General features: G+C 44.7%; 5 non-coding genes across 5 annotated transcripts; 3 read left to right on the top strand and 2 right to left on the bottom strand.

Moving 5' to 3' along the window:
• Nucleotides 1-1346: 1346 nt before the first annotated feature.
• On the top strand, nucleotides 1347-1419 carry TRNAA-AGC (transfer RNA alanine (anticodon AGC)). The gene has a single exon. It is a non-coding gene; the product is annotated as a tRNA-Ala (tRNA).
• A 6671-nt stretch (nucleotides 1420-8090) lies between these two features.
• TRNAT-AGU (transfer RNA threonine (anticodon AGU)) lies at nucleotides 8091-8164 on the bottom strand. The gene has a single exon. It is a non-coding gene; the product is annotated as a tRNA-Thr (tRNA).
• Nucleotides 8165-10181: 2017 nt separating this feature from the next.
• Nucleotides 10182-10254, top strand: TRNAA-AGC (transfer RNA alanine (anticodon AGC)). Its single transcript has one exon. It is a non-coding gene; the product is annotated as a tRNA-Ala (tRNA).
• Nucleotides 10255-17610: 7356 nt separating this feature from the next.
• TRNAA-AGC (transfer RNA alanine (anticodon AGC)) lies at nucleotides 17611-17683 on the bottom strand. The gene has a single exon. It is a non-coding gene; the product is annotated as a tRNA-Ala (tRNA).
• Nucleotides 17684-19700: 2017 nt separating this feature from the next.
• On the top strand, nucleotides 19701-19774 carry TRNAT-AGU (transfer RNA threonine (anticodon AGU)). Its single transcript has one exon. It is a non-coding gene; the product is annotated as a tRNA-Thr (tRNA).
• The last annotated feature ends 5301 nt before the right edge of the window (nucleotides 19775-25075 follow it).

Below are 25075 nucleotides of genomic sequence, written 5' to 3'. Positions count from 1 at the left end.
CATTGAGACATTTGATTCTAATTGGTACATCCTGATTGTTATACAAAAGATTTTGTAATGCTTGTGCTAAGCTGTGAATGCTCTTTCCAAGTCTTTCCTCTGTGGTTCTCATTCTTTTCCAAAGCTCTCCTTTAGCAGTTTCATTTATAAATCCTTTTTTCAGTCAGCATCTGAGGATAGAGTTAAGCTCATGAAGATGAGCCTTCCTGATTCCAATCCCAGTGGGCTATCTACTTCACCACCTCACTGCCCATACTACCATTGTGACCCTGAGTAAATCACTTAAACCCATTTGCCTTAGTTTTCTCATCTGTCAAATGAACTGGAAAATGAAATAGCAAGCCACTCCAGTATCTTTGCCAAGAAAACCCCAAATGAGGTCGCAAAGAATGGACAGGACTGAAAAATGCCTGAACAGCAACCTGTTCCAGAAGCTGTGCTAAATCCTTGAGATACAAATACAAAAAAGAACAAGAGTCTTTGCCCTAAGGAACTCGACAATCTAGTGAGGGAAGACAAGAAATAAAAGGAAGGTGAAAACAGAGGAGGGGGAAGAAGGTGGGAGAGAAGATACTGGATGAAGAGTCATATTGGAGAAGTCCAAAGGACCACAGCTGGGTGGGAAAGGAAGAGATGGTTGGCATAGGTGTCCTCCCTTTCAATCAGAGGAGCCAAGGGTGTTGATGAGGTGTGAATACCAACGTTCCTTACTATGAAGTTCCTGGGGGGCATGGTGGACAAATCTAAACCAGTGAAGTTTTCCTGGGTCAGACAGGTGCTAGATTTAGAGTTGAGAGAAATGAATTCTAACCATGGCTCTCATGGTCATTTCTTTGTGTAAACTGAGGGCAATTACTGAAAATCTCTGGGGCTCATTTTTCCTCATCCATAAAATGAGGATAAAGTTGCAGTTGCGATAGAGGAATTCCCTAGCCCCCTTCAGGTCTGTTTCATCTATGCCACATATCTTAATCAGGCCACATTTCCCACCATGACTCCCCCACCCCCGCCAATCACATCATTTTACAGATTATCTTTGGAAGGAAACGTCTTGGGAACAATTTGCCTTGAAAATTTTATCTGGGATGCTGCCTCTTACAATTATCCATTACTAATTTTCTGAAGGATGTCAGAAATTGAGACACCACGCACTTCTTCAACAAACTACATCTATTCCCCTTCCTTAAAGTCGAATGTCTCTTTCTCACCACATTGGTATTCTCTACTGTCCCCTCCTTGCTCTTTCTTTCCTCAGTTCCTTCCAGCCTTTAGGATTTCAATTTCTGTGCAAAAGGCATTGAGAAAATTAGGTCATCCAGGAGCTTATCTGAAGTAATCCGTGTCTTGGGGGATTAGCTCAGATGGTAGAGCGCTCGCTTAGCATGCGAGAGGTAGCGGGATCGATGCCCGCATCCTCCAGTCCAGTTTTTCCGTTCTTCGAACTTAATACCTTTCGGAGATTCCAAGATGTGATGGAACAGCCCTGGGGACTTGGAAGATAGTCCACGATATTTATGCTAGAGCAACTTCACTGACAGGTTTTCAAAGGATCATCCAATTACCTAAGATTCTGAGCTCCTTTTGCCCCTTCATTCTCGGAGAACTTGTCATAGTGCCTGAAGATAGAAGAAGCGAATTTCCAACCTGAGCTTGGAAAGGTCCCTGTCGGGTCCTGCAACTTGTGTTGAGAACATTGATTCCATTCTGTACCTGTCTTCTTCCCTATGCCTTTCATTCCTGTGTTCACCTAATAAAATCCCACCCTTCCATTCCAGTCCAATAGAAGTATGCCTGCCCTAGGAAGGATCCCGATGACCTTTGGCAATGTCCTTCCCTAGAAATTTGCTTCCCACTTTCCATTCGAGCTCCGGTATGTTTACAGAGGAATATCTCGTACTATCTTTACCCATGTTGATGTTATCATTCTGTTAGGTGGGAAACAGCTTTATGAGGTTTTACCTAAAATTTGTTGCTCCCTACATCCCAGTCATAGGGGTCTGCACGTAAAGAAAGTACGGCGAGACAACAGGGCTTTAGTAAGTAGTCTTGTGTCAGACACTCTGCTAAGGCCTAAGGATACAAAAAGAAGGAGCTTTAGCAATAGAGTGGAAAAGTCGACGCCTTTTTAACACACAGGGTGGCGGTGCTCTTTAATGGTTGGAGTACAGACAGATTCTCTTTCACGGATTCTGTAATCGACCCTAGCCAGTGTTATGGGCACCTGAAGCCTTCATAATCCCTGTGATCTATAGTGAATTTGATGCCCATCTCTCAGATTGCTGCACTATTTTGCCAGTTCAGGAATTATATGTCTTCTGTCTGAGGAAAACATATTGATGATATTATCACATACAGAACAGAGAATGAAACCCATTTGGGTCACTGAAAACTTCTACTCTGGGATTGTTTCAAAATATCCCTTTGAGTCTGCCATCTAGTGGGGAATCTAAAAATAGTTTCTCTTTGGAGTAAAAGCTAAATGTCTACTTAATGGGTAAGTCCTTTGACACTCCACTAGCTATGGTTAGGTTTTCTTTCTTGTCTCCTGCTGAGAATGATTATCTTTCATGGGGCACAGTCCTCTACTGAAGCTCATGACTTCAACAATGTCAGTGGTATCACGATCACTGAAAATGAAAACCCATTCTTCTATCCTCAGCCTGGTCTTGTGCAAATTCTGCCACCAACCCTTCCAAAGCCGTAAAAGCCTTCCTCTAGCTCTGTGGGCATTTCTGGGATTATAAGGGCAGCAGTCCAGTTGTTCCTCCAGTATCCGTGGCTCCCAGTAAACGATAGGTTTGCCTTTTCCAAATCAATTTCCTTGCTAATGTGGGCTAGAGGGGGTTGGGGGGAGAAGATAATAAAGTTACCTTCTTGGGACATTTTAAAAAAGGAACATTGCTCCAGAAACCCAGAGAGCTGTTTTCCAAGGTAGAAACCTGGGGAACCACTGGAATGTTGGCTATTGTGAAAGGACTAGGTTGATTTCAGGGAATTAGGGAATGAGAGCCTGGGGTGGTAACCTTAGTTCCCATAGTGAAAAGGAAGGGATTTTAAAAATATATTTTATTGGAGGGAGCCAAGATGGAGGAGTAGAAAGACGCACATACACTAGCTCTTCCCCCACAGCCCATAAAGTACCTGTAAAGAAGGACTCTCAACAAATTCTAGAGCAGCAGAAGCCACAGAACAATGGAGTGGAGATTTCTAGCCCACAGTGACCTGAAAGACCAACGGGAAATGTCTGTCACACCAGAGGTGGAGCAGAGCCCAGTCCAGCCTTGGCCAAGTGGCACTGGGAGGAGCAGGACTGAGCAGGCTTCAGGGACAGAATCTCCAGTGGCAGTGCAGACCCTCAACTCACAGGCATTAAAGGTCAGTGAGAAGGTTTTTTCTGCTGGCTAAGAAGGGAATAGGGTGTCTCCATAATTCAGGACTCCTGGGGGAGCAGCAGCGGAGGTAGCAGTGGACTGGGGGTCTCAAGGTAGGCAGCAGCCCACATCCATTGTGGAAGGCCTCATTGTAAAGCCCCTGAAGGAACTGAGCCCTGTGTGGTGGCCCTGCCTCCACCTGAGCAGCTGATTTTAATCTCACACTGAATAGCAGCTCTGCCCCTGCTTAAAGCCCCTGGGGGATTGGAGCAGCTCATCTGAATCTTAGCCCCCAGTGTTGGCTTGGTGGAACTGGAGGCGAGGTGGTTGTGGAGAGGAAACTCAGAAGTCAAGTAACTGGCTGGAAAAATGCCCCAAAAAGAGGGAAAAAAATAAGACCATAGAAGGTTACTTTCTTGGTGAACAGGTGTCTCCTCCCATTCTTTTGGATGAGGAAAAACTAGGCATACTGTCAGAGTAAGTCAAGGTCCCTGCCCCCAGGGCCTTCAAAGGGAACTTAAACTGGGCTCAGGCAATAGAAGAACTTGAAAAGCAAGTTGACTTCTTACTAAAGGAGAACCAAAAAAAAAAAAAGGCTGAGGAAAACAACACCTTTAAAAAGAGGCCAACTCAATTGGAAAAAGAGGTCCAAAAAGCCAATGAGGAAAAGGAGGCTTTCAAAAGCAGAATTAACCAAATGGAGGAGAAGGTTCAAAAGCTCACTGAACAAAATAATTTGTTGAAAGAGAGAATTGAGTTCAGGGAAATGAATGACTATGAGATAAACCAAGCAGTTAAAAAACAAAACCAAAAGTTTGAAAAAATAGAAGATAATGTGAAACATCTCATTGGAAAATAGATCCAGGAGAAACAATTTAAAAAGTATGGGACTACCTGAAAGCCATGATCAAAAAAAGAGTCTAGACATTACCTTTCATGAAATTTTCAAGAAAAACTGTCCTGATATTCTAGAACCAGAGGACAAAATAAATATTGAAGGAATCTATGGATCATGTCCTGAAAAAGACCCGACGAGAGAAACTCCGAGGAATATTATGGCCAAATTTCAGAGTTCCCAGATCAAGGAGAAAATACTGCAAGCAGCTAGAAAGAAACAATTTGAGTATTGTAGAAATACAATCAGGATAACACAGGATCTGGCAGCTTCAATATTAAGGGATCACAGGGCTTGGAATAGGATATTCCAGAAGTCAAAGGAACTGGGATTAAAACCAGGAATCACCTACCCAGCAAAACTGAATATAATATTTCAAGGAAATGAATGGTCATTCAATGATAAAGAGGACTTTGAAGCATTCATATTGAGGAAAAGACCAGAACTGTATAGAAAATTTGACTTTCTAACACAAGAATCAAGAGAAGCATGAAAAGCATGTAAAGAAATAACATAAATGTTGGAGAAGATGTGGGAGAGTTGGAACACTAATTCATTGCTGGTGGAGCTGTGAGCTGATCCAACCATTCTGGAGAGCAATTTGGAACTATGGCAAAAGGGCTACAAAAATGTGCATACCCTTTGACCTAGCAATACCACTTCTAGGACTGTATCCCCAAGAGATCATATAAATGAGAAAGGGTCCCACATGTACAAAAATATTTATAGCAGACTTCTTTGTGGTGGCCAAAAACTGGAAATCAAGGGGATGTCCATCAATTGGGGAATGGCTGAATAAATTGTGGTATGTGAATGTAATGGAATACAATTGTGCTGTAAGAAATGATAAACAGAAAGACTTCAGAGATGCTTGGAAAGACTTATATGAACTGATGCTGAGTGTAAGGAGCAGAACCAGGAGAACTTTGTACACAGCAACAACCACAGTGTGTGAGGACTTTTTCTGGTAGACTTAGAACTTCATTGCAATGCAAAGACTTAAAAAATGCCCAATGGTCTTTTAAGGTAAAATGCCTTCCCCATCCAGAGAAAGAACTATGGAATTCAATTGTAGATTGTAGCAGATCATTTTCTTTTGTATTACATTTTGGTTTGTTATATGATTTTTCCCCATTCATTTTAATTTTTCTATACAACATGACTATGGTGAAAATGTATTTAATAGGAATATATGTGTAGAACTTATATAAAATTGTATGCCATCTCAGGGAAGGAGGAGGAAGGTGGGAGGTGGGAAGGAGGGAAAGAAAAAAAATCTAGGTTGTATGATAGTGATTGTGGAACACTGAAAATAAATGAAAATAAACAAACAAACACATAAATAAGGGTCCTAGCAAAAAAAAAAACAATTACTGAAAAAAAACCTAAAAATATGTTTCATTGATTTTAAAAAATCAGTAATTTCAGGACGTACTCCTTCCCCATAAGTCCTTCCTTGTAACAACAGCAACAAAAACACAACAAAATTAATCAACCTTTTAAGGTTTTAAAGGTAATTTCAATGAGGAAACTAATTTCTTTATTCTAGTGTATGGTTCTAAAATTCTCTACATTCTAGATTACAACTAGCACTCTGCCTTGGTGTCCTGAACATTACATTACAAAAAAAAAAATTCTTAGCTTGTATTTTAGCCAAATAAAATAAATTATTTTATTTTTATAACATGAAATGAATAAATGTTAGAATGCCAGAGATACTCAGTACATAGATATACAGCTTGGAATTTCATTTGAGAAGCAAATGAATGTCCTTAAAATCTCAGTTTTCCCACATCCTATCCAACATTTGTCATTTTTCGTTTCTGTCATACCGGCAGGTAGGTGGTGCAGTGGATAGAGCACCAGTGAAGGAGTCAGGAGCATCTGAGTTCAAATCTCACGTCAGACACTTGACACTCACTAGCTGTGTGATTCCCACATCCTGGGTCATCTCCAGATGAATATCTGGTCACTGGATTCAGATGGCTCTGGAGAAAAAGTGAGGCTGGTGACCTGCACATCCCTCTTTCACTCAAAACAGTCAAGTGCAAGTCACGGTCATTATTTCTCTGAAGACGTGGTTCTCTTCGTCAAGGAAGGACAAATACACACATTTTAGCCGAGGTGGCAGCTTAGATCTGTTTTAATTTGCATTTCTCTAATCAATAGTGATTTAGAGTATTTCTTCATTTGTTTACAGATAGATTTAATTATGAGGTCTGATAAGTACCTGTCCATATTCTTTGACCACTTACTAATTCAGCATTGTTTCTTATTTTTGTAAATTTGTCTCAGTTCTCTAGATATTTGAGAAATAAGGTCTTTCTCAGAAAAATTTGCTGTAAAATTTTTTTCCACTGTTATGATTACTATGCATTTTCTCCCATTCTATTTTCCCGATGATTATTCTCCTCTTTCTCTCCTTTCACCCTGTCCATTCTCAAAGTTGTTTTGCTTTTGACTTTTACCTTCCTCAAACTTTCTTCCCTTCAATTAACTCCCCTACCCTCCTTGTCCTCCCCTTCCCCTCCCCCCCTCCGTCTCTTATCCACCTCTCCTCTTACTTTCTTATATGGTAAGGTAAATTTCCATGACCAACTGCCACTCCAGTATCTTTGCCAACAAAATCCCAAATGCGGTCACGAAGAGTTAGACACGACTGAAAACGGCTCAACTATAACACCTACTCTACATTTGAAAGGAAAGTCATCTCTTAAGATTTCTACTACAAATCATTTGTCTTTTCTTATTTTAAGCTTCTGTATTTTTTTATGACTATTTGCTGTTAAAGTGGAGAAAGCGGATTGCTTATGGGAGAGGGAAAAAGTTAAGAGGAAATATGATCGCTCCTTTAAAAAAAACGACCTTTCAGTGATCCCAGTTTCCTATTATATAAAGCATAAACTCTGTATTCTGATACTCAAGAACTCACTCAATCTCAAACTACTCCCTATCAACTGGAAAAATTGAATTAGCTCTCTACCTCTCATTCTGTCCAAGCCCTCTACAGTCTTTGGACCTTTCCTTATTCACACTGTGCCCCATGCACACTTTCTAGTCCATCTCCTCCAAGAAGGCTTCCTGGGCATCATTCCCCCACACCTATTCCACCGCCCGACAATCTCACACACACACACACACACACACACACACACACACACACACCCTCTTTCCTTCCCTTAGTCTCGGAGGAGTTGACTTAAAAATGTCACCTGCGATTCTTACTTCTTGTTACTTTGGGTAAGAAACAATTTCCCTGAGCTTCGGTTTTCTTTAAGGTCATTAAAGTCGCCTCTTTCTACCTTTTCAATCTTTTGCACCTTACTACCCTCCGTGTACTCTGTAATACAATTCACTGACCAGCTAGTTGTTACCCCACCACACACACTGCACTCTATATCCAGACTGAGCTTTGTCACACTTTATTTCCCAGGTTTGGAACCCTCTTCCTCCCCATTGTCACCTCTCAGTTTCCCTGGAGGCTCAGATCAGTGACTTTCTGCAAGATGTCAGTGTCTTCCCTCTGAGAATGCCCCCAGTGGGTCTTATCTATGTAGGGTTTATTTGAATTTTTTATTTGTAGTAGTTTTCATATTGTTCCCCCTGCCCCCATCAGACTGGGTGAGATCAAGGTCTGTATTCTCTCTCTATATTCTTTCTCTCTATGCCCAGCACTTAGTACAGAACCTGGCACTTAATAAATACTAGCTGTCTAGTCAACTGAGGTCCCCTCTGGCTCTAATCTTTTCTCAAAGGAATACTGCTTTTGCTGTTCTCTTAGGAATTCGGTGAGACGCAAAATAAAAAAGAATAAGAATAAAAGGAGGCCCCGCTGGGATTCGAACCCAGGATCTCCTGTTTACTAGACAGGCGCTTTAACCAACTAAGCCACGGAGCCAAGACTTTACCTTTCCTCCCATTCCAGCAGGAAAGAAAAAAAGGAGAAAGAAAAACCGCCCACTTACTTCTTGACACTTTCCCTTTCCTGACTCCCCAATCCCGGGCACACACAAAGGTCACCTGGCCTTTTCTTGTTTTCCCCTTCCTACTACGCCGCACCACAACTTGCCCATTCCTTTCCCCAGTCCTCCCCAGGAAGGCAGACGCTCACCCACAAACGCGCCAGCCCCACCTTCCTTCCCTTCTCGGTCCACCAACCTCACCCCTCCCTCGCCCCTTTGCTCCGCTGCTCCTCTCCTCCTCCCTCACTCGCCGCACCAAGACAGCCTCTGCTCAGTGGCTCCAGTCCCTACCTCGACACCAGTCTCTACCATGGCATTCCAGGACAGCCGTCAGCTAACCTCGGCTTGGAAAGAAGCGAAAGCGCCAATTTCGAAACACTTCAATGCGCACCGGGCACTGAGGAGGTGCCTATTTCGGCCCGACGGACCCTCCCTACTCCTTGCCGGGAGTTAAATAGTGGGATCCAAGGAGAAAACCAGAAACTCTCCTGCTCCCTGCAGCAAAAGACCCTTGACGGAACGTCAACGGAGCCTTCCCACGGCCCATCAGCTAGCTGCATCCCAAACGCTGTCCCCCAGCCGGTCTTCGGCACCGCATCCTTCCTTCTGGGCGCTCTCCCGCGATCGCGGTCCTCACGAGGGATTTTAGACGGCTTGGACGACACGAAAGATCCGGGATGTACCCGTCGAAGAGCTCGCAAGCAGCAGGTGGCTATCCGTGGGGCTACTTTCCTCTCGTCTGCTGGAACGCTTAGACGCTCTTGTCCTGCCCGCAGGATCTGACGTCAGTTCCCTGAGGGAGCCCCGCCACGAGAGGTATTTTCCTCTCCCCAGATCAGAGTTTGCAGAGAGAAGAGGAGACGGAACTGACAGTTAGTTTCTCCATGGGCGCCCTAGGAGAAGTGTTCTCTTTGGTTCTGCCGCGGGTCGTGTAACCTCCAGCCCTCACGACCAACAGGGCAGCCTGAGCAAATACCCCGCATCGGGTTTCTGCAGCCTGAAGGCGACCGTCCGAAAGGAAAAGAGGCAAAAGAAGACTCGCCTCTGAAGGGATCCCGCGTCCCTCTTGGGTTAACTACCTTCAGGGCGAGACGCACGCTAAGCCGGGTCTAGAGCACGGGGCTCCGGGGACTCGATCGTGAGAGCCGCGCCCCAAGCACACAGGCAGGAGCCTTTGCCCGCTCAGCCACAGAACAGCAAGCCGCCGCGTTGTGCTTGGTGTAACGGAAGTAAGAACAAACTCAGGCGGCAGCGGAGGTAGCGGCGGCAGCGGCCAGCCCGGCTCCTGCGTCAGACCTCCGTCTCCTTTGCGTCCCTTTCAGGACCACGTTGAGCCCTCCACTACCTCCTTGAACCCACTGAGACCAGGGATGCGGGGAGTACAGGTGAAATTATCTGTCTGTCCCTGCCCCTCTCCCTCCTCGCCACTTAGTCCCTAAGCCTTGCTCGTTCGCCCGCCGCCCACCTCCACACAAGCGCTCCAGTTCTCTCTCCGGCCCAGGGCCGTTTGCTCGGCGAAGAACCGCCCTAGCGTGCTTCAGGCCTATTTGGGGCTTGGGGAAGCGACCCGGCCCAGACCCGCAGAAAGAAGCCCCTGTCCGGTGTCAGAAGGAAACGCCTGGGGACCGGAGTCCCTGCCAACCCAGCTTGGGGCTGCGTCCGTCCCTCCGCCAGAGACCGACGGGCCAGCCATCCAGCCAACGCACACAGGGTCCTGGGAAAGAGCCCTAGGAAGTGCGACCCCTGTCCTGGCTGTGGCCGCTTCTATCTGCCTTCGGGTTCTTTCGGCCCTGCCTGCTCAAGCCTTCCTTCCGTCCGAGTCTGCCTCCGGCTCGGCCATGTGATCGCCCCTAGGCCTTCGGTTCAAAGCGGGCAGAGGACTTGGACGCTGGTTGATGTGTTTGGTGATGTAGGTGGCTGTGAGGATTACTCTGTGAGAGTAGTCTCAGCGTCGGGGGATTAGCTCAGATGGTAGAGCGCTCGCTTAGCATGCGAGAGGTAGCGGGATCGATGCCCGCATCCTCCACTTTTAATTCCCATGTCCCTGCGTCCTCCTCGCCACCATCTCGGCGCGACCACCCACCTCCCCAACTTCTCCCATTTCCCCACCCAGCGGTGTTCTCGGCCGCATACGCAGGCTCGCCAAGGAGCTCCCTGAAGCTCGTCCTGCCAGAGAGGAAGTTGCTCCTTGAAGCCACAGGGCATCTGGGGTATGGCAGAAGGAGCTCCCTGAAGCTCGTCCTGCCAGAGAGGAAGTTGCTCCTTGAAGCCACAGGGCATCTGGGGTATGGCAGAACGAAGGCATCCGTCTACTTCCCCAGGCTCACACACCCTCCGGTGGGAACGTTGGGAAGCAGATTTTCTCCGGGAGCTAAGAATTGGAAACAGAAACCCTGAGGCAAAACACAAGCGAGTACGCAAATGAACATTTCAGCTCCTGGATCCCGTGATACAAGGCCCGTATCGCCAATAAGCTAGAAGGAAGAATTAGGTTAGGAAAGAAAGAAAAAAAAGAAAGTAAGCAAACAAGGAAGAAGCAATTATTACAAAGACGAAAAAGTGAGCCAGACAGCAATTTTTTACTCAACAAAAATTCGCTTTTGCCCAGAATTGAAATTCTATTGGAGTGGTTAAACTCATTATCAACGTCGATAGGCAATTACCCTGAAACTTATTTTCAGAGTTGCGTGAGGCCCTGTGAAACAATGTTACATTTGGATTTGTCAGAGCTGGATTTTTCAATAGAGGGTTTTTTTGGCCTAAGATTCAGGCTCTTGTTTTATTCTGCCTCCTTTTTTGCCGGTTCTTAGTTCTTCAGTTTCTTCTTCTTTCTCCTCCTCTTGAACCTCTTCTTTCTTCTTCCATTTCTTTTGTTGTTGTTCAGTCATGTCCAACTTTTCCTGCCCCATTTAGTGTTTTCTTGGCAAAAAATACTGGATTGGTTTTGTCATTTCCTCTCCAGCTCATTTTACAGATGAGGAAATTGAAGCAAATAGGGGTGTGACTTTCCCAAGGTCACATAGCTAGTTAAGTGTCTGAGGCCAGATTTGAACTTAGAAAAATTAGTCTTCCCCAGCTGGTGCTCTATCCACTCCTCCATCTAATTCGTGAAATTAGCATTTCTAGCACCATATGAAAATAATAGTGTAGGCCGGGTACACACTCCTGCTTTGACCCTGAACCTATTGAGAGAGATTTCAGTGTTTTTTTATCTGATACAAACAAGTGTACCTTTTGCTTATATTTTTCTTCAGTTTTTCTTTATTATTACAAACTTAATAAACGTGAACTTTTTTCATATAAAAAGTATAGGGAGTATTATGTGTGATTATGTAAACTTCTGTTATGTATAGTTTGTTGTACTGGAAAGATAGCCAGCCTTAAGTGGAGGAAAACCTGTGTTAAAGTGCTCCCGCTGACATGTACTAGCTGTGTGATCCTGGGCTAATTATAACTTCTTTTTTATAATTGGACTTGCTCTTTGAGCTTAAGCTGGCAACTTGCATTGGTAGGTGTTTTCTGTCGTTGCTAGAGCTTCTTACCCCAAAGAAATCACAGACACAGCCACTATCTCTGTTTTTTACTGTCTGTATTAAGTCTGACATCATAGTTTGTTGGGACTGGAAGCTCAATTCCGTGTGGACAGTCTCGGGCAGGTAAAAGTGGGACTTCTAAATCTTAGAGTCTTACGAGGCCCTCCATGAACAGCGGGGGTTCGAGAAGGTCAGACCGAGCTAGCTCGGCTAGCTCGGGTATTTCCGCCTCTCCCCTGGAGATACCTGATGGGTGGAGTCTCCCTGCCCTCGAGGTCGTCCCGGATTGGAGCACACCTAGTTACCTAACAGCACGGTATTGAGATGCAAACTGTGTGGCTGAAGATTAAGTAGGATTGAGGAAGCCAGAAAGCTCTTAGCACGTGTGGAGCCAAAGAGAAAAGTAGGGCTCCGCTTCGCTTCTTTCCTCTCTCCCCTCCCCCTCTCTCCCCGCTTGTACTTCTACTTCCATTCCCTTAAGCTTAGCCTTCTTAGGAAATCTCCCCCTCTTCGTCCTAAGAAAGAAGAGCCCCTGCACTTGTAACCGAAACCCTGTAATAAAGCTCAACCCCTGTTTGACTCTGGAACGTCCTTTCTCTCATATGTGCATCCGGCGTGGCCAGCCGAAGACCTCGGGAGGTGAGGTAAGAAAGACTCGGGTAGCCCAATACAGGCCTCTAGGCTTGGCAGTTGGCGTCCCAACAGGGATTGGGAGCGTAGATAATCCTGGGTGCTTTTGGGGTACACCCGGAAGGGGCTGTGAAAGAAGCGAGTCCCGAATCCTAGATTCGGAAGGAGAGAAAGGGGAGAGAAGCTTCCCAAACCCCTGGGAAAAGGGCAGGGATGAGGAATCAATTGCCAGTAATAAAGCCAGAGGAACAGGAGGTCTGGGCTGAGAAACTTCACAGGGAATGCAGGGAGGCGGGGGTCACAATAGAGTTAAACGACCTCCGAGAATTTTGTAAGGAAGGGCCGGAGAGGCCAGGGCGGGATTGGAATAAGAGTGGAAGCGGAGAGAGGGGAGGGGAGGACCTTGGCGAGCAGAACCCTGGCGAGCAGAAAGTTAAGGAGTGTAGAGAAAAAATAGGTTCGGAGCTCCATCTAGCGGATGGAAAAGGCGAGGCAGGGGAGAATACGCCGTGCCTTCCCTCCGCGCCTCCTTATAACCTGCTCCATTGGTCAGACAGTTCAGGGCCACAGTCCAGTTTGGAAAAAGGAATAAGAAAGGCTATAGAGAATGGAGAAGATGTAGGGACATTTCCTGTGTTAGAAATAGCGGACCCCAGTGTCCCCGGTGGGGTTCGGAGGAGCCACATACCCATAGAGTGGAAGAGAGTGGCGACTCTTAAAGAGGCTTGTACCAAGCATGGCCCTAATTCACCCTTTGTTATAGCCATGCTTGAAACTCTCAGCGGTCAGTTCATTCTGACTCCTAATGACTGGAAGAGCTTAGCCAGAGCCTGCCTTACCCCTGGGCAGAAAGAAATAAGTACAGGGAGGGGCCAGGATCAGCTTCCCATAGCTATTGCCCTTCCCTTAAGGCACTGGAAGCTCAAAGAAAGCCAGAGACCAGTGTGGGGAATAGGAGGGTGCCAAAATACCTTAGAGACAATGCACCCAGTAAAGTGGGAGGCAGAGGATCGCCAAAGGACCGTATGGCCGTTGGTGATTCCAGGACTTAGTTTTAACATCTGGGGCAGGGACATTATGAGCCGCCTCGGGATGAAGCTATCAAATTTTTAGTAAGGGCCATTGCAGTTGCACTGGAGTCCCCACCCTTGAATTGGAAGTCAGACACCCCGATTTGGGCTTTGACTCCAGAAAAACTCCAGGCACTACTACTATTGGTTAAGGAGCAATTAGCACCCTGGAATGCTCCTGTGTTTGTTAAAAAGAAAAAATTCTGGGAAAGTCAGGTTCCTTACAGATGTTAATGAAGCATTTGTAAGCACCTGGCAGCAGCTATACCTAAGTAAAGAGCCACTATGCATTCTTATCATCTTTACCTTAAAGGCGATCCTCGCTAAACAAAGAAGGGGAAAAGGTCGCCTAATACAATCAGAGCTAAGATCAAGAGGCCTAATACAATCAGAGCTAAGATCAAGAGGCCTAATACAATCAGAGCCTGATACAGCTGTCTCAAGGAGCGCACATACTACTCCAGCTATGAGACATTTTAAGATACTAATAGGGGGTCGAGGGTATGTTTGTGTCTCCACAGGAAAAGGTGATGCGTGGATTCCCATTAGAAGGATCCGTAGGTGGGAACCGAGGTCGGAGACGACGGAGACGCAGGAGGCGGAGACCCCGGAGAGCCCAGAGACCCCGGAGAAGGATCATACACCACCTGAGCCTGCTGCTGACAGCTTTAACCTTGCTGCCCAGAGAGGAAGCAGCCCTCATCACAACCGCAGACACTGCTGCTGACAGCTTCCCATCTAGGCATCCTTTTTTCGCCAGCTGAATGAGGACTTTGATATCACAAACCCAGGACACTTGGGTGGGGAGGAGGTGACCAATTTTCCACCTGTATAGATCCATTTGCAAGATTAAGGGAGTGGTGACGTGTAAGGCGCCTACACCAGCTGCTTCTCTTAAAATATGCTTTGGGATTTTAGTTGATTGCACTTCCCCTGTTGTAACTCAGCCATTTAGTTTCATCTTTGTTTTATTTGATGCCTCCCTTTGTCAGTTGTGCTAGCTGCAGATTTCTGTGTGAATGAAGTCTTGTTGTAAGGTACTCATATGCTAAAGGCCTTCCTTAATCCACTCAGCCTCCAGCCACTGTTTGCTCTAGAGCCAGGTGCGCTCCGCGCATAACAAAGAAGGGGATATGTTGGGACTGGAAGCTCAATTCCGTGTGGACAGTCTCGGGCAGGTAAAAGTGGGACTTCTAAATCTTAGAGTCTTACGAGGCCCTCCATGAACAGCGGGGGTTCGAGAAGGTCAGACCGAGCTAGCTCGGCTAGCTCGGGTATTTCCGCCTCTCCCCTGGAGATACCTGATGGGTGGAGTCTCCCTGCCCTCGAGGTCGTCCCGGATTGGAGCACACCTAGTTACCTAACAGCACGGTATTGAGATGCAAACTGTGTGGCTGAAGATTAAGTAGGATTGAGGAAGCCAGAAAGCTCTTAGCACGTGTGGAGCCAAAGAGAAAAGTAGGGCTCCGCTTCGCTTCTTTCCTCTCTCCCCTCCCCCTCTCTCCCCGCTTGTACTTCTACTTCCATTCCCTTAAGCTTAGCCTTCTTAGGAAATCTCCCCCTCTTCGTCCTAAGAAAGAAGAGCCCCTGCACTTGTAACCGAAACCCTGTAATAAAGCTCAACCCCTGTTTGACTCTGGAACGTCCTTTCTCTCATATGTGCATCCGGCGTGGCCAGCCGAAGACCTCGGGAGGTGAGGTAAGAAAGACTCGGGTAGCCCAATACAGGCCTCTAGGCTTGCCAATAGTTTCCCCATTACCACAGTGCCTGGCACTTAGTAAACACTTAATAAATGCTTGTTATCTGCTAGTCTGCCCTTCTCCTTCTCTTACTGCTCTCTTCTGTGTAATTTTTTTTAGTGTTTCATTTACTCTTTTTTCTTTTTGGGACCTCTTTTCATGATATCAAAATCACTTTCTCTTCCAAATTCCCCCCTCCGCAAACAAAAGTACTCCTTTATGTTAAAACAACACAGTTAAGCCAACAAATCTATGTACTGTCCCATGTCTGAAGTTATATGTTTCATTTTACTTATCTAGTCCATTACGTCTCTGCCAAGAGATAAGAAGCATGTTTCCCAAATATTCAGGAGGCCTGATTGGTCATCATTCTTAAATTTTTCATGGGTGTTTTCCTTTATATTGCCAGTGTTCTAGTATAAATTCTTCTGGTTTTCCTTACTTCTTCATCATTTTGAACAGGCCATTCAAGTTTTTTCTCCCCCTTCTTCACTTCTTGCCACTCAATTTGCTAAGTCAGTCCCTGTTGATGGGCACCCACCTTGTTTCCAGTTCTTTTTAAAACAATGAAAAAAGCAGCTTTAAATATTTTGTCCATATGGGTCCTTTCTCTTTTCCTTTAGCCTTTTTTACGTGAAGTTTTAGTAATATTATCACTGAGTTAAAGGGTATTTAGACTTTTAGTGATCTGAGGGGTATACTTCCAACAGTGCTTTCAAGAATAAGTGGACCAATTCATATAGATATCAACAGTGCATTACTGAGCCTGTCTTCCAATAGTCCCTCCTACAATTGTCATTTTTCTTTTCAATCATTTTTGCCAACAGAATGGTTGTGTAATTGAATCTCAAAGACATTTTAATTTGCTTTTCTTTTGTTAATAGTGAATTGAAACTTTTTTCATATTTCTATTGATAGTCTGATTTTTTTGTTTGAGGAACTGTTTGATCACATCCTTTGGAGAAAGGGCAACCAGACAAAGGCCCAGCTTTCCTGTGAGGTTGCAAAGCAACTTACAAGCAATATTTCATTTTATAGTCATAACTGCCCTATTTTTCAGACCTTCATTTTATAAATGAGGAAACTGAGATAGAGAATAAATGACTTGCCCAGGTATTTCAATCACTATACTTCTGCATTTGTTTCTAGGTCTTGTGCACTTAATATGTATTACTGATCAATTTTTCTATTTTATGAATAGCATCAGAAAGGTTTGATGATTACTACTTTGTGATATAGTTTGAGATATGGTAGTAGTAGGCCCCCTTTCTCACTTTTTTCATTCTTTTGGGATTATTGATCTTTTTTATTCATCAGGTTAAATTTTGTTATGTGTATATGTATACGCAAATATATATATATACATATACATATATATACACACACATGTATGTATCTTTTTGGTATGGCACTAAATTTGTAAATCAGTTTCAGTAGGAGTGTGATTTTAATTATATTGTCATAGATGTTTTTATCATATTAAAGAGTAGTCCATCGATTCCTATGCTTTCTATTTTTTTTAACGCAAAGGAGCAAATCTTTGTCAAAGGTTTTTTCTGCATCTCATTTTATACAAACTGATTTTTAAAAATATTTTGTAATTATGTCGTAGGATGGTTTTTAACTCTAATGTTTTAAACTTTGAATTTCTATCCATGTTAGACATAATTTTCATCAGTCTGACATGATCCAGCTTATATGCGAAAGAAGCTTTCATAATTACCCTTGAATTATCCTTAAAAACTCGCCAAAGGCTGAGATTAATTACAACTGCCCTGACTTTGCAGATTTAAATATGTATCGAACAATGGCATAACTGCCCCAAAGGGTAGGCACGATTCAGGAATTTGGGGAGTGCAGTTACACATTGCTTCCCAGAATGGCTGGAACAACTTACAAAGCTACAGCTGGAGAACCAGAACCAGTTGGACATTTCTCATCTTTCTTTCGGTAGCAGTTATCTTTACCAATCTGAGGAGTTCAGGTAGGACCTCAGAGTGGCTGAAATGTTCATTTGCGTACTCGCTTGTGTTTTGCCTCAGGGTTTCTGTTTCCAATTCTTAGCTCCCGGAGAAAATCTGCTTCCCAACGTTCCCACCGGAGGGTGTGTGAGCCTGGGGAAGTAGACGGATGCCTTCGTTCTGCCATACCCCAGATGCCCTGTGGCTTCAAGGAGCAACTTCCTCTCTGGCAGGACGAGCTTCAGGGAGCTCCTTCTGCCATACCCCAGATGCCCTGTGGCTTCAAGGAGCAACTTCCTCTCTGGCAGGACGAGCTTCAGGGAGCTCCTTGGCGAGCCTGCGTATGCGGCCGAGAACACCGCTGGGTGGGGAAATGGGAGAAGTTGGGGAGGTGGGTGGTCGCGCCGAGATGGTGGCGAGGAGGACGCAGGGACATGGGAATTAAAAGTGGAGGATGCGGGCATCGATCCCGCTACCTCTCGCATGCTAAGCGAGCGCTCTACCATCTGAGCTAATCCCCCGACGCTGAGACTACTCTCACAGAGTAATCCTCACAGCCACCTACATCACCAAACACATCAACCAGCGTCCAAGTCCTCTGCCCGCTTTGAACCGAAGGCCTAGGGGCGATCACATGGCCGAGCCGGAGGCAGACTCGGACGGAAGGAAGGCTTGAGCAGGCAGGGCCGAAAGAACCCGAAGGCAGATAGAAGCGGCCACAGCCAGGACAGGGGTCGCACTTCCTAGGGCTCTTTCCCAGGACCCTGTGTGCGTTGGCTGGATGGCTGGCCCGTCGGTCTCTGGCGGAGGGACGGACGCAGCCCCAAGCTGGGTTGGCAGGGACTCCGGTCCCCAGGCGTTTCCTTCTGACACCGGACAGGGGCTTCTTTCTGCGGGTCTGGGCCGGGTCGCTTCCCCAAGCCCCAAATAGGCCTGAAGCACGCTAGGGCGGTTCTTCGCCGAGCAAACGGCCCTGGGCCGGAGAGAGAACTGGAGCGCTTGTGTGGAGGTGGGCGGCGGGCGAACGAGCAAGGCTTAGGGACTAAGTGGCGAGGAGGGAGAGGGGCAGGGACAGACAGATAATTTCACCTGTACTCCCCGCATCCCTGGTCTCAGTGGGTTCAAGGAGGTAGTGGAGGGCTCAACGTGGTCCTGAAAGGGACGCAAAGGAGACGGAGGTCTGACGCAGGAGCCGGGCTGGCCGCTGCCGCCGCTACCTCCGCTGCCGCCTGAGTTTGTTCTTACTTCCGTTACACCAAGCACAACGCGGCGGCTTGCTGTTCTGTGGCTGAGCGGGCAAAGGCTCCTGCCTGTGTGCTTGGGGCGCGGCTCTCACGATCGAGTCCCCGGAGCCCCGTGCTCTAGACCCGGCTTAGCGTGCGTCTCGCCCTGAAGGTAGTTAACCCAAGAGGGACGCGGGATCCCTTCAGAGGCGAGTCTTCTTTTGCCTCTTTTCCTTTCGGACGGTCGCCTTCAGGCTGCAGAAACCCGATGCGGGGTATTTGCTCAGGCTGCCCTGTTGGTCGTGAGGGCTGGAGGTTACACGACCCGCGGCAGAACCAAAGAGAACACTTCTCCTAGGGCGCCCATGGAGAAACTAACTGTCAGTTCCGTCTCCTCTTCTCTCTGCAAACTCTGATCTGGGGAGAGGAAAATACCTCTCGTGGCGGGGCTCCCTCAGGGAACTGACGTCAGATCCTGCGGGCAGGACAAGAGCGTCTAAGCGTTCCAGCAGACGAGAGGAAAGTAGCCCCACGGATAGCCACCTGCTGCTTGCGAGCTCTTCGACGGGTACATCCCGGATCTTTCGTGTCGTCCAAGCCGTCTAAAATCCCTCGTGAGGACCGCGATCGCGGGAGAGCGCCCAGAAGGAAGGATGCGGTGCCGAAGACCGGCTGGGGGACAGCGTTTGGGATGCAGCTAGCTGATGGGCCGTGGGAAGGCTCCGTTGACGTTCCGTCAAGGGTCTTTTGCTGCAGGGAGCAGGAGAGTTTCTGGTTTTCTCCTTGGATCCCACTATTTAACTCCCGGCAAGGAGTAGGGAGGGTCCGTCGGGCCGAAATAGGCACCTCCTCAGTGCCCGGTGCGCATTGAAGTGTTTCGAAATTGGCGCTTTCGCTTCTTTCCAAGCCGAGGTTAGCTGACGGCTGTCCTGGAATGCCATGGTAGAGACTGGTGTCGAGGTAGGGACTGGAGCCACTGAGCAGAGGCTGTCTTGGTGCGGCGAGTGAGGGAGGAGGAGAGGAGCAGCGGAGCAAAGGGGCGAGGGAGGGGTGAGGTTGGTGGACCGAGAAGGGAAGGAAGGTGGGGCTGGCGCGTTTGTGGGTGAGCGTCTGCCTTCCTGGGGAGGACTGGGGAAAGGAATGGGCAAGTTGTGGTGCGGCGTAGTAGGAAGGGGAAAACAAGAAAAGGCCAGGTGACCTTTGTGTGTGCCCGGGATTGGGGAGTCAGGAAAGGGAAAGTGTCAAGAAGTAAGTGGGCGGTTTTTCTTTCTCCTTTTTTTCTTTCCTGCTGGAATGGGAGGAAAGGTAAAGTCTTGGCTCCGTGGCTTAGTTGGTTAAAGCGCCTGTCTAGTAAACAGGAGATCCTGGGTTCGAATCCCAGCGGGGCCTCCTTTTATTCTTATTCTTTTTTATTTTGCGTCTCACCGAATTCCTAAGAGAACAGCAAAAGCAGTATTCCTTTGAGAAAAGATTAGAGCCAGAGGGGACCTCAGTTGACTAGACAGCTAGTATTTATTAAGTGCCAGGTTCTGTACTAAGTGCTGGGCATAGAGAGAAAGGCAAAATACAGACCTTGCTCTCTTCCATGATATCAAAGGTTTCCTCGTCATCCTTTTCTCCAGATGACCTAGAGAAAAGAAAGAAATTTCCACAGGGGATTCAGAGGCGCAGTACAAGCAGGGAAAGGTACAAGAACTTTTGAGAACTGTGCAGAGTGAATGGAAGAGTGTTGGCTCAATGTGGCTAGTAATTGAAAAGAAATAGTATGAGATAAGGTTGGAAAGGTAGATTTGAGTCAGACTGGAGGTCTTGAATACGAGTATCTGAAGTCTATGACAAGTAAAGTGAGTATGGGGGAGTCTCTGGAAGTTTTTGAATAAAGAACCAATGTCTTTTCCTCTTAACCTTTTCACTCTGAGAGGCAGCCAATCTCAGGTTTTACAGCTAGTAGCCATAGGAAAACATACATAGACTTTAAAAGAAAAAAGGAAAAAGAACAAGTGGTGGAAATTTTAACAGCTGGACTTCCATTCAGTTACAGAATAAGTAGCTGGGCCTAAGTCTTGCTGTTTCTTGTCTGACTCATCAAGGAGGGTAATTTGAAAATGAAGGTAATTTAAGAACAAAGATATTGATACTTTTTAAAACGTAAACTTTAAAAAAGAAATGGATTGGGCTGTTAAGGGAGCTTGGAGTTCCTTACCAAATTGAAGATTTTCAAGAAGAGACTGGTAGTACACTTTGAGAATACAGGTTGGACCAGACCTTAGAATTGTGGGATGGGATAATGTTAGAACACCCCAGGAGTAAAGGAGTCTTCAGGTTAAACAAAGATTTCAAAGAAATCCATTTTAACATCACAGAGACAATCCCAGTCCATTAGTGTTCATTCTGGATATCCCTGGAATACACACTTTATGTATGTACTATTTTCCAAATTATAATCATGTGTTGATTTTATTTGAAGAAAATGTAAGTTAAATATCTTTAATGTAGTAGTTGAGGTGTGAAAGTTAATGCCTAGTACCAGGTAGAGCCTAGGGTATGGGTGGGGAACCTATGGCCTGGGGGTCATATGTGACCTTCTAGGTCCTTGGGTGTGGCCTTTTTCTATCAGTCCAAGTTTTACCGAATAAATCCGTTTATTAAAGGGATATGTTCTGTAAAGTTTGGATTCAGTCAAAGAGCCACATTTTAGTACCTAGAGGGTCACACTCCAGACTACAGGTTTCTCTCCCCTGGCCTAGGGTGATAGAATTATAGGACTGGAAAAAATAAACTGTCTTCCGCTTTAAAATCTTGTAATAAATAAACTGGTGGGTTTTTTTTTTAACTTTTCTTTCTTACAAAGGAAGGGCTATGGACAAGAGGATACTTAAGGATATGAATGATTTTTTAAAAAGATGTTAATGAAACTTCAAAAAAAAAGCCTCCTCTCTTTTCCTTACTAAATTAAGGCTACCACTTTTGTGATACCACACTGTAAAAGCCCAAGTCTTTTACAAAATCCACGACAGAAAAACTGTGGCTGTACTCTAACCATTAAACAACATGTCTACCCACACCCCCTGATATTCTTTCACCTCCTAATATTAACCCAGCTTCTCACTGATACCAACACCTCAAGGGTTCTAAAAGTTACTCCCTTGGAAAACAGCTGTCTAGGTTGCTGGAATGTTCTATTGTTTTTTTAAGTCCCTAAGAAGATGACTTGGCACCCCCTCTCCCTGGCCCCAGTCACATCAGCTAGAAATTGCTGAATAGGAAAAAGTGAATCCATGGTGGATCAGGATGGAGGCATAACAGGGAACAGTTTTGTCCTGGTACCCCCATAAATGCCGACAGAAGCTGAGGAAGACTTCCAGAATGTTGGTGAAATACTCTATGGGAAAACTGGTGGCAGAGTTTGGGCAAGAAGAACATGCTAAGGAAGGGTTTTCATTTTCTGTGACTGAGAATCCATCCACAATGATGAGGTCATAGATACATTAAAGCATTGCAGTCTATAAGCAGAACACTGTGCTCCATGAGCAGACAATCTTACTAAGCTGGAGACAAGAAATAAAGCCTAACCATGGTGGGTGGGATGGGGAGGGACTGACGATTAACTGGGCACATTTATCATTCACTCAAAAGATGAGCCATTTTTTTAGATTCCCCACTAGATGGCAGACACAAATGGAACTTTTGAAACTTTTATTGTTAATCAAATTGCAAGAATTGCCTAGAGCAGAGGTTTTGAGTGTTCCAGATGGGTTTCATTCTCTGCTGTATATCACCTATATGTTCCCCTCAGTTAGAGGGCGTGGAATCATGAACTTTTGTCAAGAGGGTGCAGCAATCTTTTGAGAGATGGGCATTAAATACTCGTAGGCAACATGGTAATGAAGGCTCAGGTGCCTATAACATTTGCTCGGGTCCTTTACAAAATACACAGAGGAGAAACTGTGGCTGTACTCCAACCATTAAACAACATGTCTACCTATGTGTTACAAAATGTTGGCTTTCCCAATACAAGAAACATTGCTAAAGCTCCCCTTTGATTCTCTAGCATTTAGAAGAGTGTCTGGCACATAATGACTTGTGTAATAAATTCTGATTGTCTTGCCTTGCCTTCTGTTGCATGCAGAACCCTGAGACAGGGATGAAGGGAGCAACCAACTTCCATGACTCTTTTCATATCTTATTTAGGTAAAATGGCATCTGCAGTCTCATGGAGCTGCTTCTCACTTAGCAGGTAATAAACCAGCACACAATATTCTACAACAAATTCAATGGAGCTACAAAAGAAAATTTGAAGCAAAGTTCTAGTGGAAGGACATTGCATGGGATCATCAGGCAAGAATCCCTGGAACAAGGGTGCTTCTCCTAAACTGATGGGCATTCAACAAGAGAAGATTAGAATGAAAGGCATAGAGAAGAGTCTGAATGAAGTCACGAAGTGAATGTATCATTATCATCATAATAAAAAATTTAAACACAACCTGTAGAACCTGGCATCCAGCCAGGGACCTTCCCATGTTGATGCAATAAGATTGCTTCTTCTTCAACTTTCAGGCAGGATGACAGGGTCTCAAGATATGCCAATGACATAACAGCCCAGAACCTGGATTGATGAGTGTCTCAGGGATCTTCTTTGTGTCTGTCAGTGAAGCTGTTCTAATCTCTATCTACTCTTATCAACTTCTGGATTAACTTTATTCTCCTGGTGACCCGTATGACTAGAGGAATATAGGAGGGGAAACAGGAAGCCTATATCCCATCAACTCTTAAGTTAATTGGAGAGTAAAAATCTGGTTGGGAACTCCAGAAAAGAAAAACCTGGAGGACTGTGAGCATCAGTCCTTTATGCTAAGAAAGCACTCTATATACCATCTGAGCTAATCCCGCAAACCTTATTGCCATTCTAATAGGTTTCTGAGTGGCCAAACTCACTGAATTCCTGGGGCCCTCCCTTGCATGAGAATTGATGTTTTAAAGGCAGAAAAGGACTGGACCCAAAATGAGTATGGGGTTCTGAAAGAGTAACCAATAAAATGAAAGGAGGGATTCAAAATTGTAAAAAAAAAAATATTTTTATTTATCTCATTAAATATTTCTCAATTTCATGTACAAGAATGTTAAATCATTTTAAAAATTTTGAGTTTCATATTCTCTTCCTCCCCCCTGCTGCTCTCTAGCGTCTTGAGAAGACAAGCAATTTGATGTCAATTATACATGTGAAGTCATGAAAAACATATTTCCGTATTAGCCATGTTGCAAAAGAAAACACAAAACACCCCAAGAAAAATAAAGAAAGTTTTAAAAAGTATATTTCAATCTGCATTCAGAGTTCCTTAGTTCTCTCTGGAAATGACTAATAGGTTTTGTCATGGGTACTTTGGAATTATCTTTGATCACCATCTATCAGAATAGTTAAGTCTTTCAAATTAATTGTACTTACAATATTGGTGTTACTATACACTATGTGATCCCCCTTCTGCTCACTTGACTTTTCATGAGTTTATCTAAGTCTTTCTAAGTTTTTCTGAAACCATTTTTTTGTCATTATTTATAATACAATAATCCCTCGAAATCATATACCACAATTTGTTTAGCTGTTCCTCAACTGATGGGCATCCCCTTGATTTCCATGTCTTTGCCACCACAAAAAGAGCTCCTATAAATATTTTTGTACCAATAGGTCCTTTCCCCTTTTCTTTGATCTCTTTGGGATATAGACCTAGTAATGGTATTATTGTGTCCAAGGGCATGTATGAAACAGTTTTATAACTCTTTGGGCATAGTTCCAAATTGTTCTCTAGAATAGTCAGACTAATTCACAACTCCACCAACAGTTTATTAGCATTTCAATTTTTCCACATCCCCTGCAGCATTTGTCATTTTTCTTTTCTGTCATGTTAGCCAATCTGATAGGTATAAGGTGGTATCTCAGCATTGTTTTAATTTGTATTTCTTTAATCAGTAGCAATTTAGACTAATTTTTATGGGACTATTGATAGCATTGATTTCTTCTGAAAAGTGCTTTTTCATATCCTTTGATTATTTAGCAACTGAAGAATTATTCTTTTTTATACATAAATTTGGTTCAGTTCCCTATATATTTGAGAAATGAGGTCTTTATGAAGAAACTTAATATAAAATTTCCCCCAGTTTCCTGTTTTCCTTTTAATTTTGATTGCATTAGTTTTGTTTGCACAGAAGCTTTTTAATTTCATGTAATCAAAATTATCCATCATACTGTGATCCCCTCTTGTCTCTTGTTTGGTCAGAAACTATCTATATATCTGACAGGTACATTTTTCCATGCTCCCCTAATTTGCTTATAATATCACCCTTTATGTCCAAATCATACTCATTTTGACCTTATCTTGATAGATAGTCTGAAATGATGAACTATATTTAGTTTCTACCAAACTGCTTTCCAGCTTTCCCAGCAATTTTTGTCAAATAGTGAGTTTTTGCCTCCAAAACTTGGATTGTTCGGTTTATCAGACACTAGATTGCTATAGTCATTTACTACTGTTTTTGTGTGCCTAATTTATTCCATTGGTCCACCACTCTATTTTTTAGCAAGTACCATATTGTTTTGATGATTACTAATTTGTAATATAGTTTGAAATCTGTTATTGCTAAGCTATCTTCCTTCACATAATTTTTAAATCTATTCCCTTGATATTCTTGACCTTT

Source organism: Notamacropus eugenii, chromosome 6 (genome assembly GCF_028372415.1).
Source record: "Notamacropus eugenii isolate mMacEug1 chromosome 6, mMacEug1.pri_v2, whole genome shotgun sequence".
Lineage (NCBI taxonomy): Eukaryota > Metazoa > Chordata > Mammalia > Diprotodontia > Macropodidae > Notamacropus > Notamacropus eugenii.
Note: the sequence above shows the minus strand (reverse complement) of the source record. Positions and strands in the feature narration are given on the sequence as shown.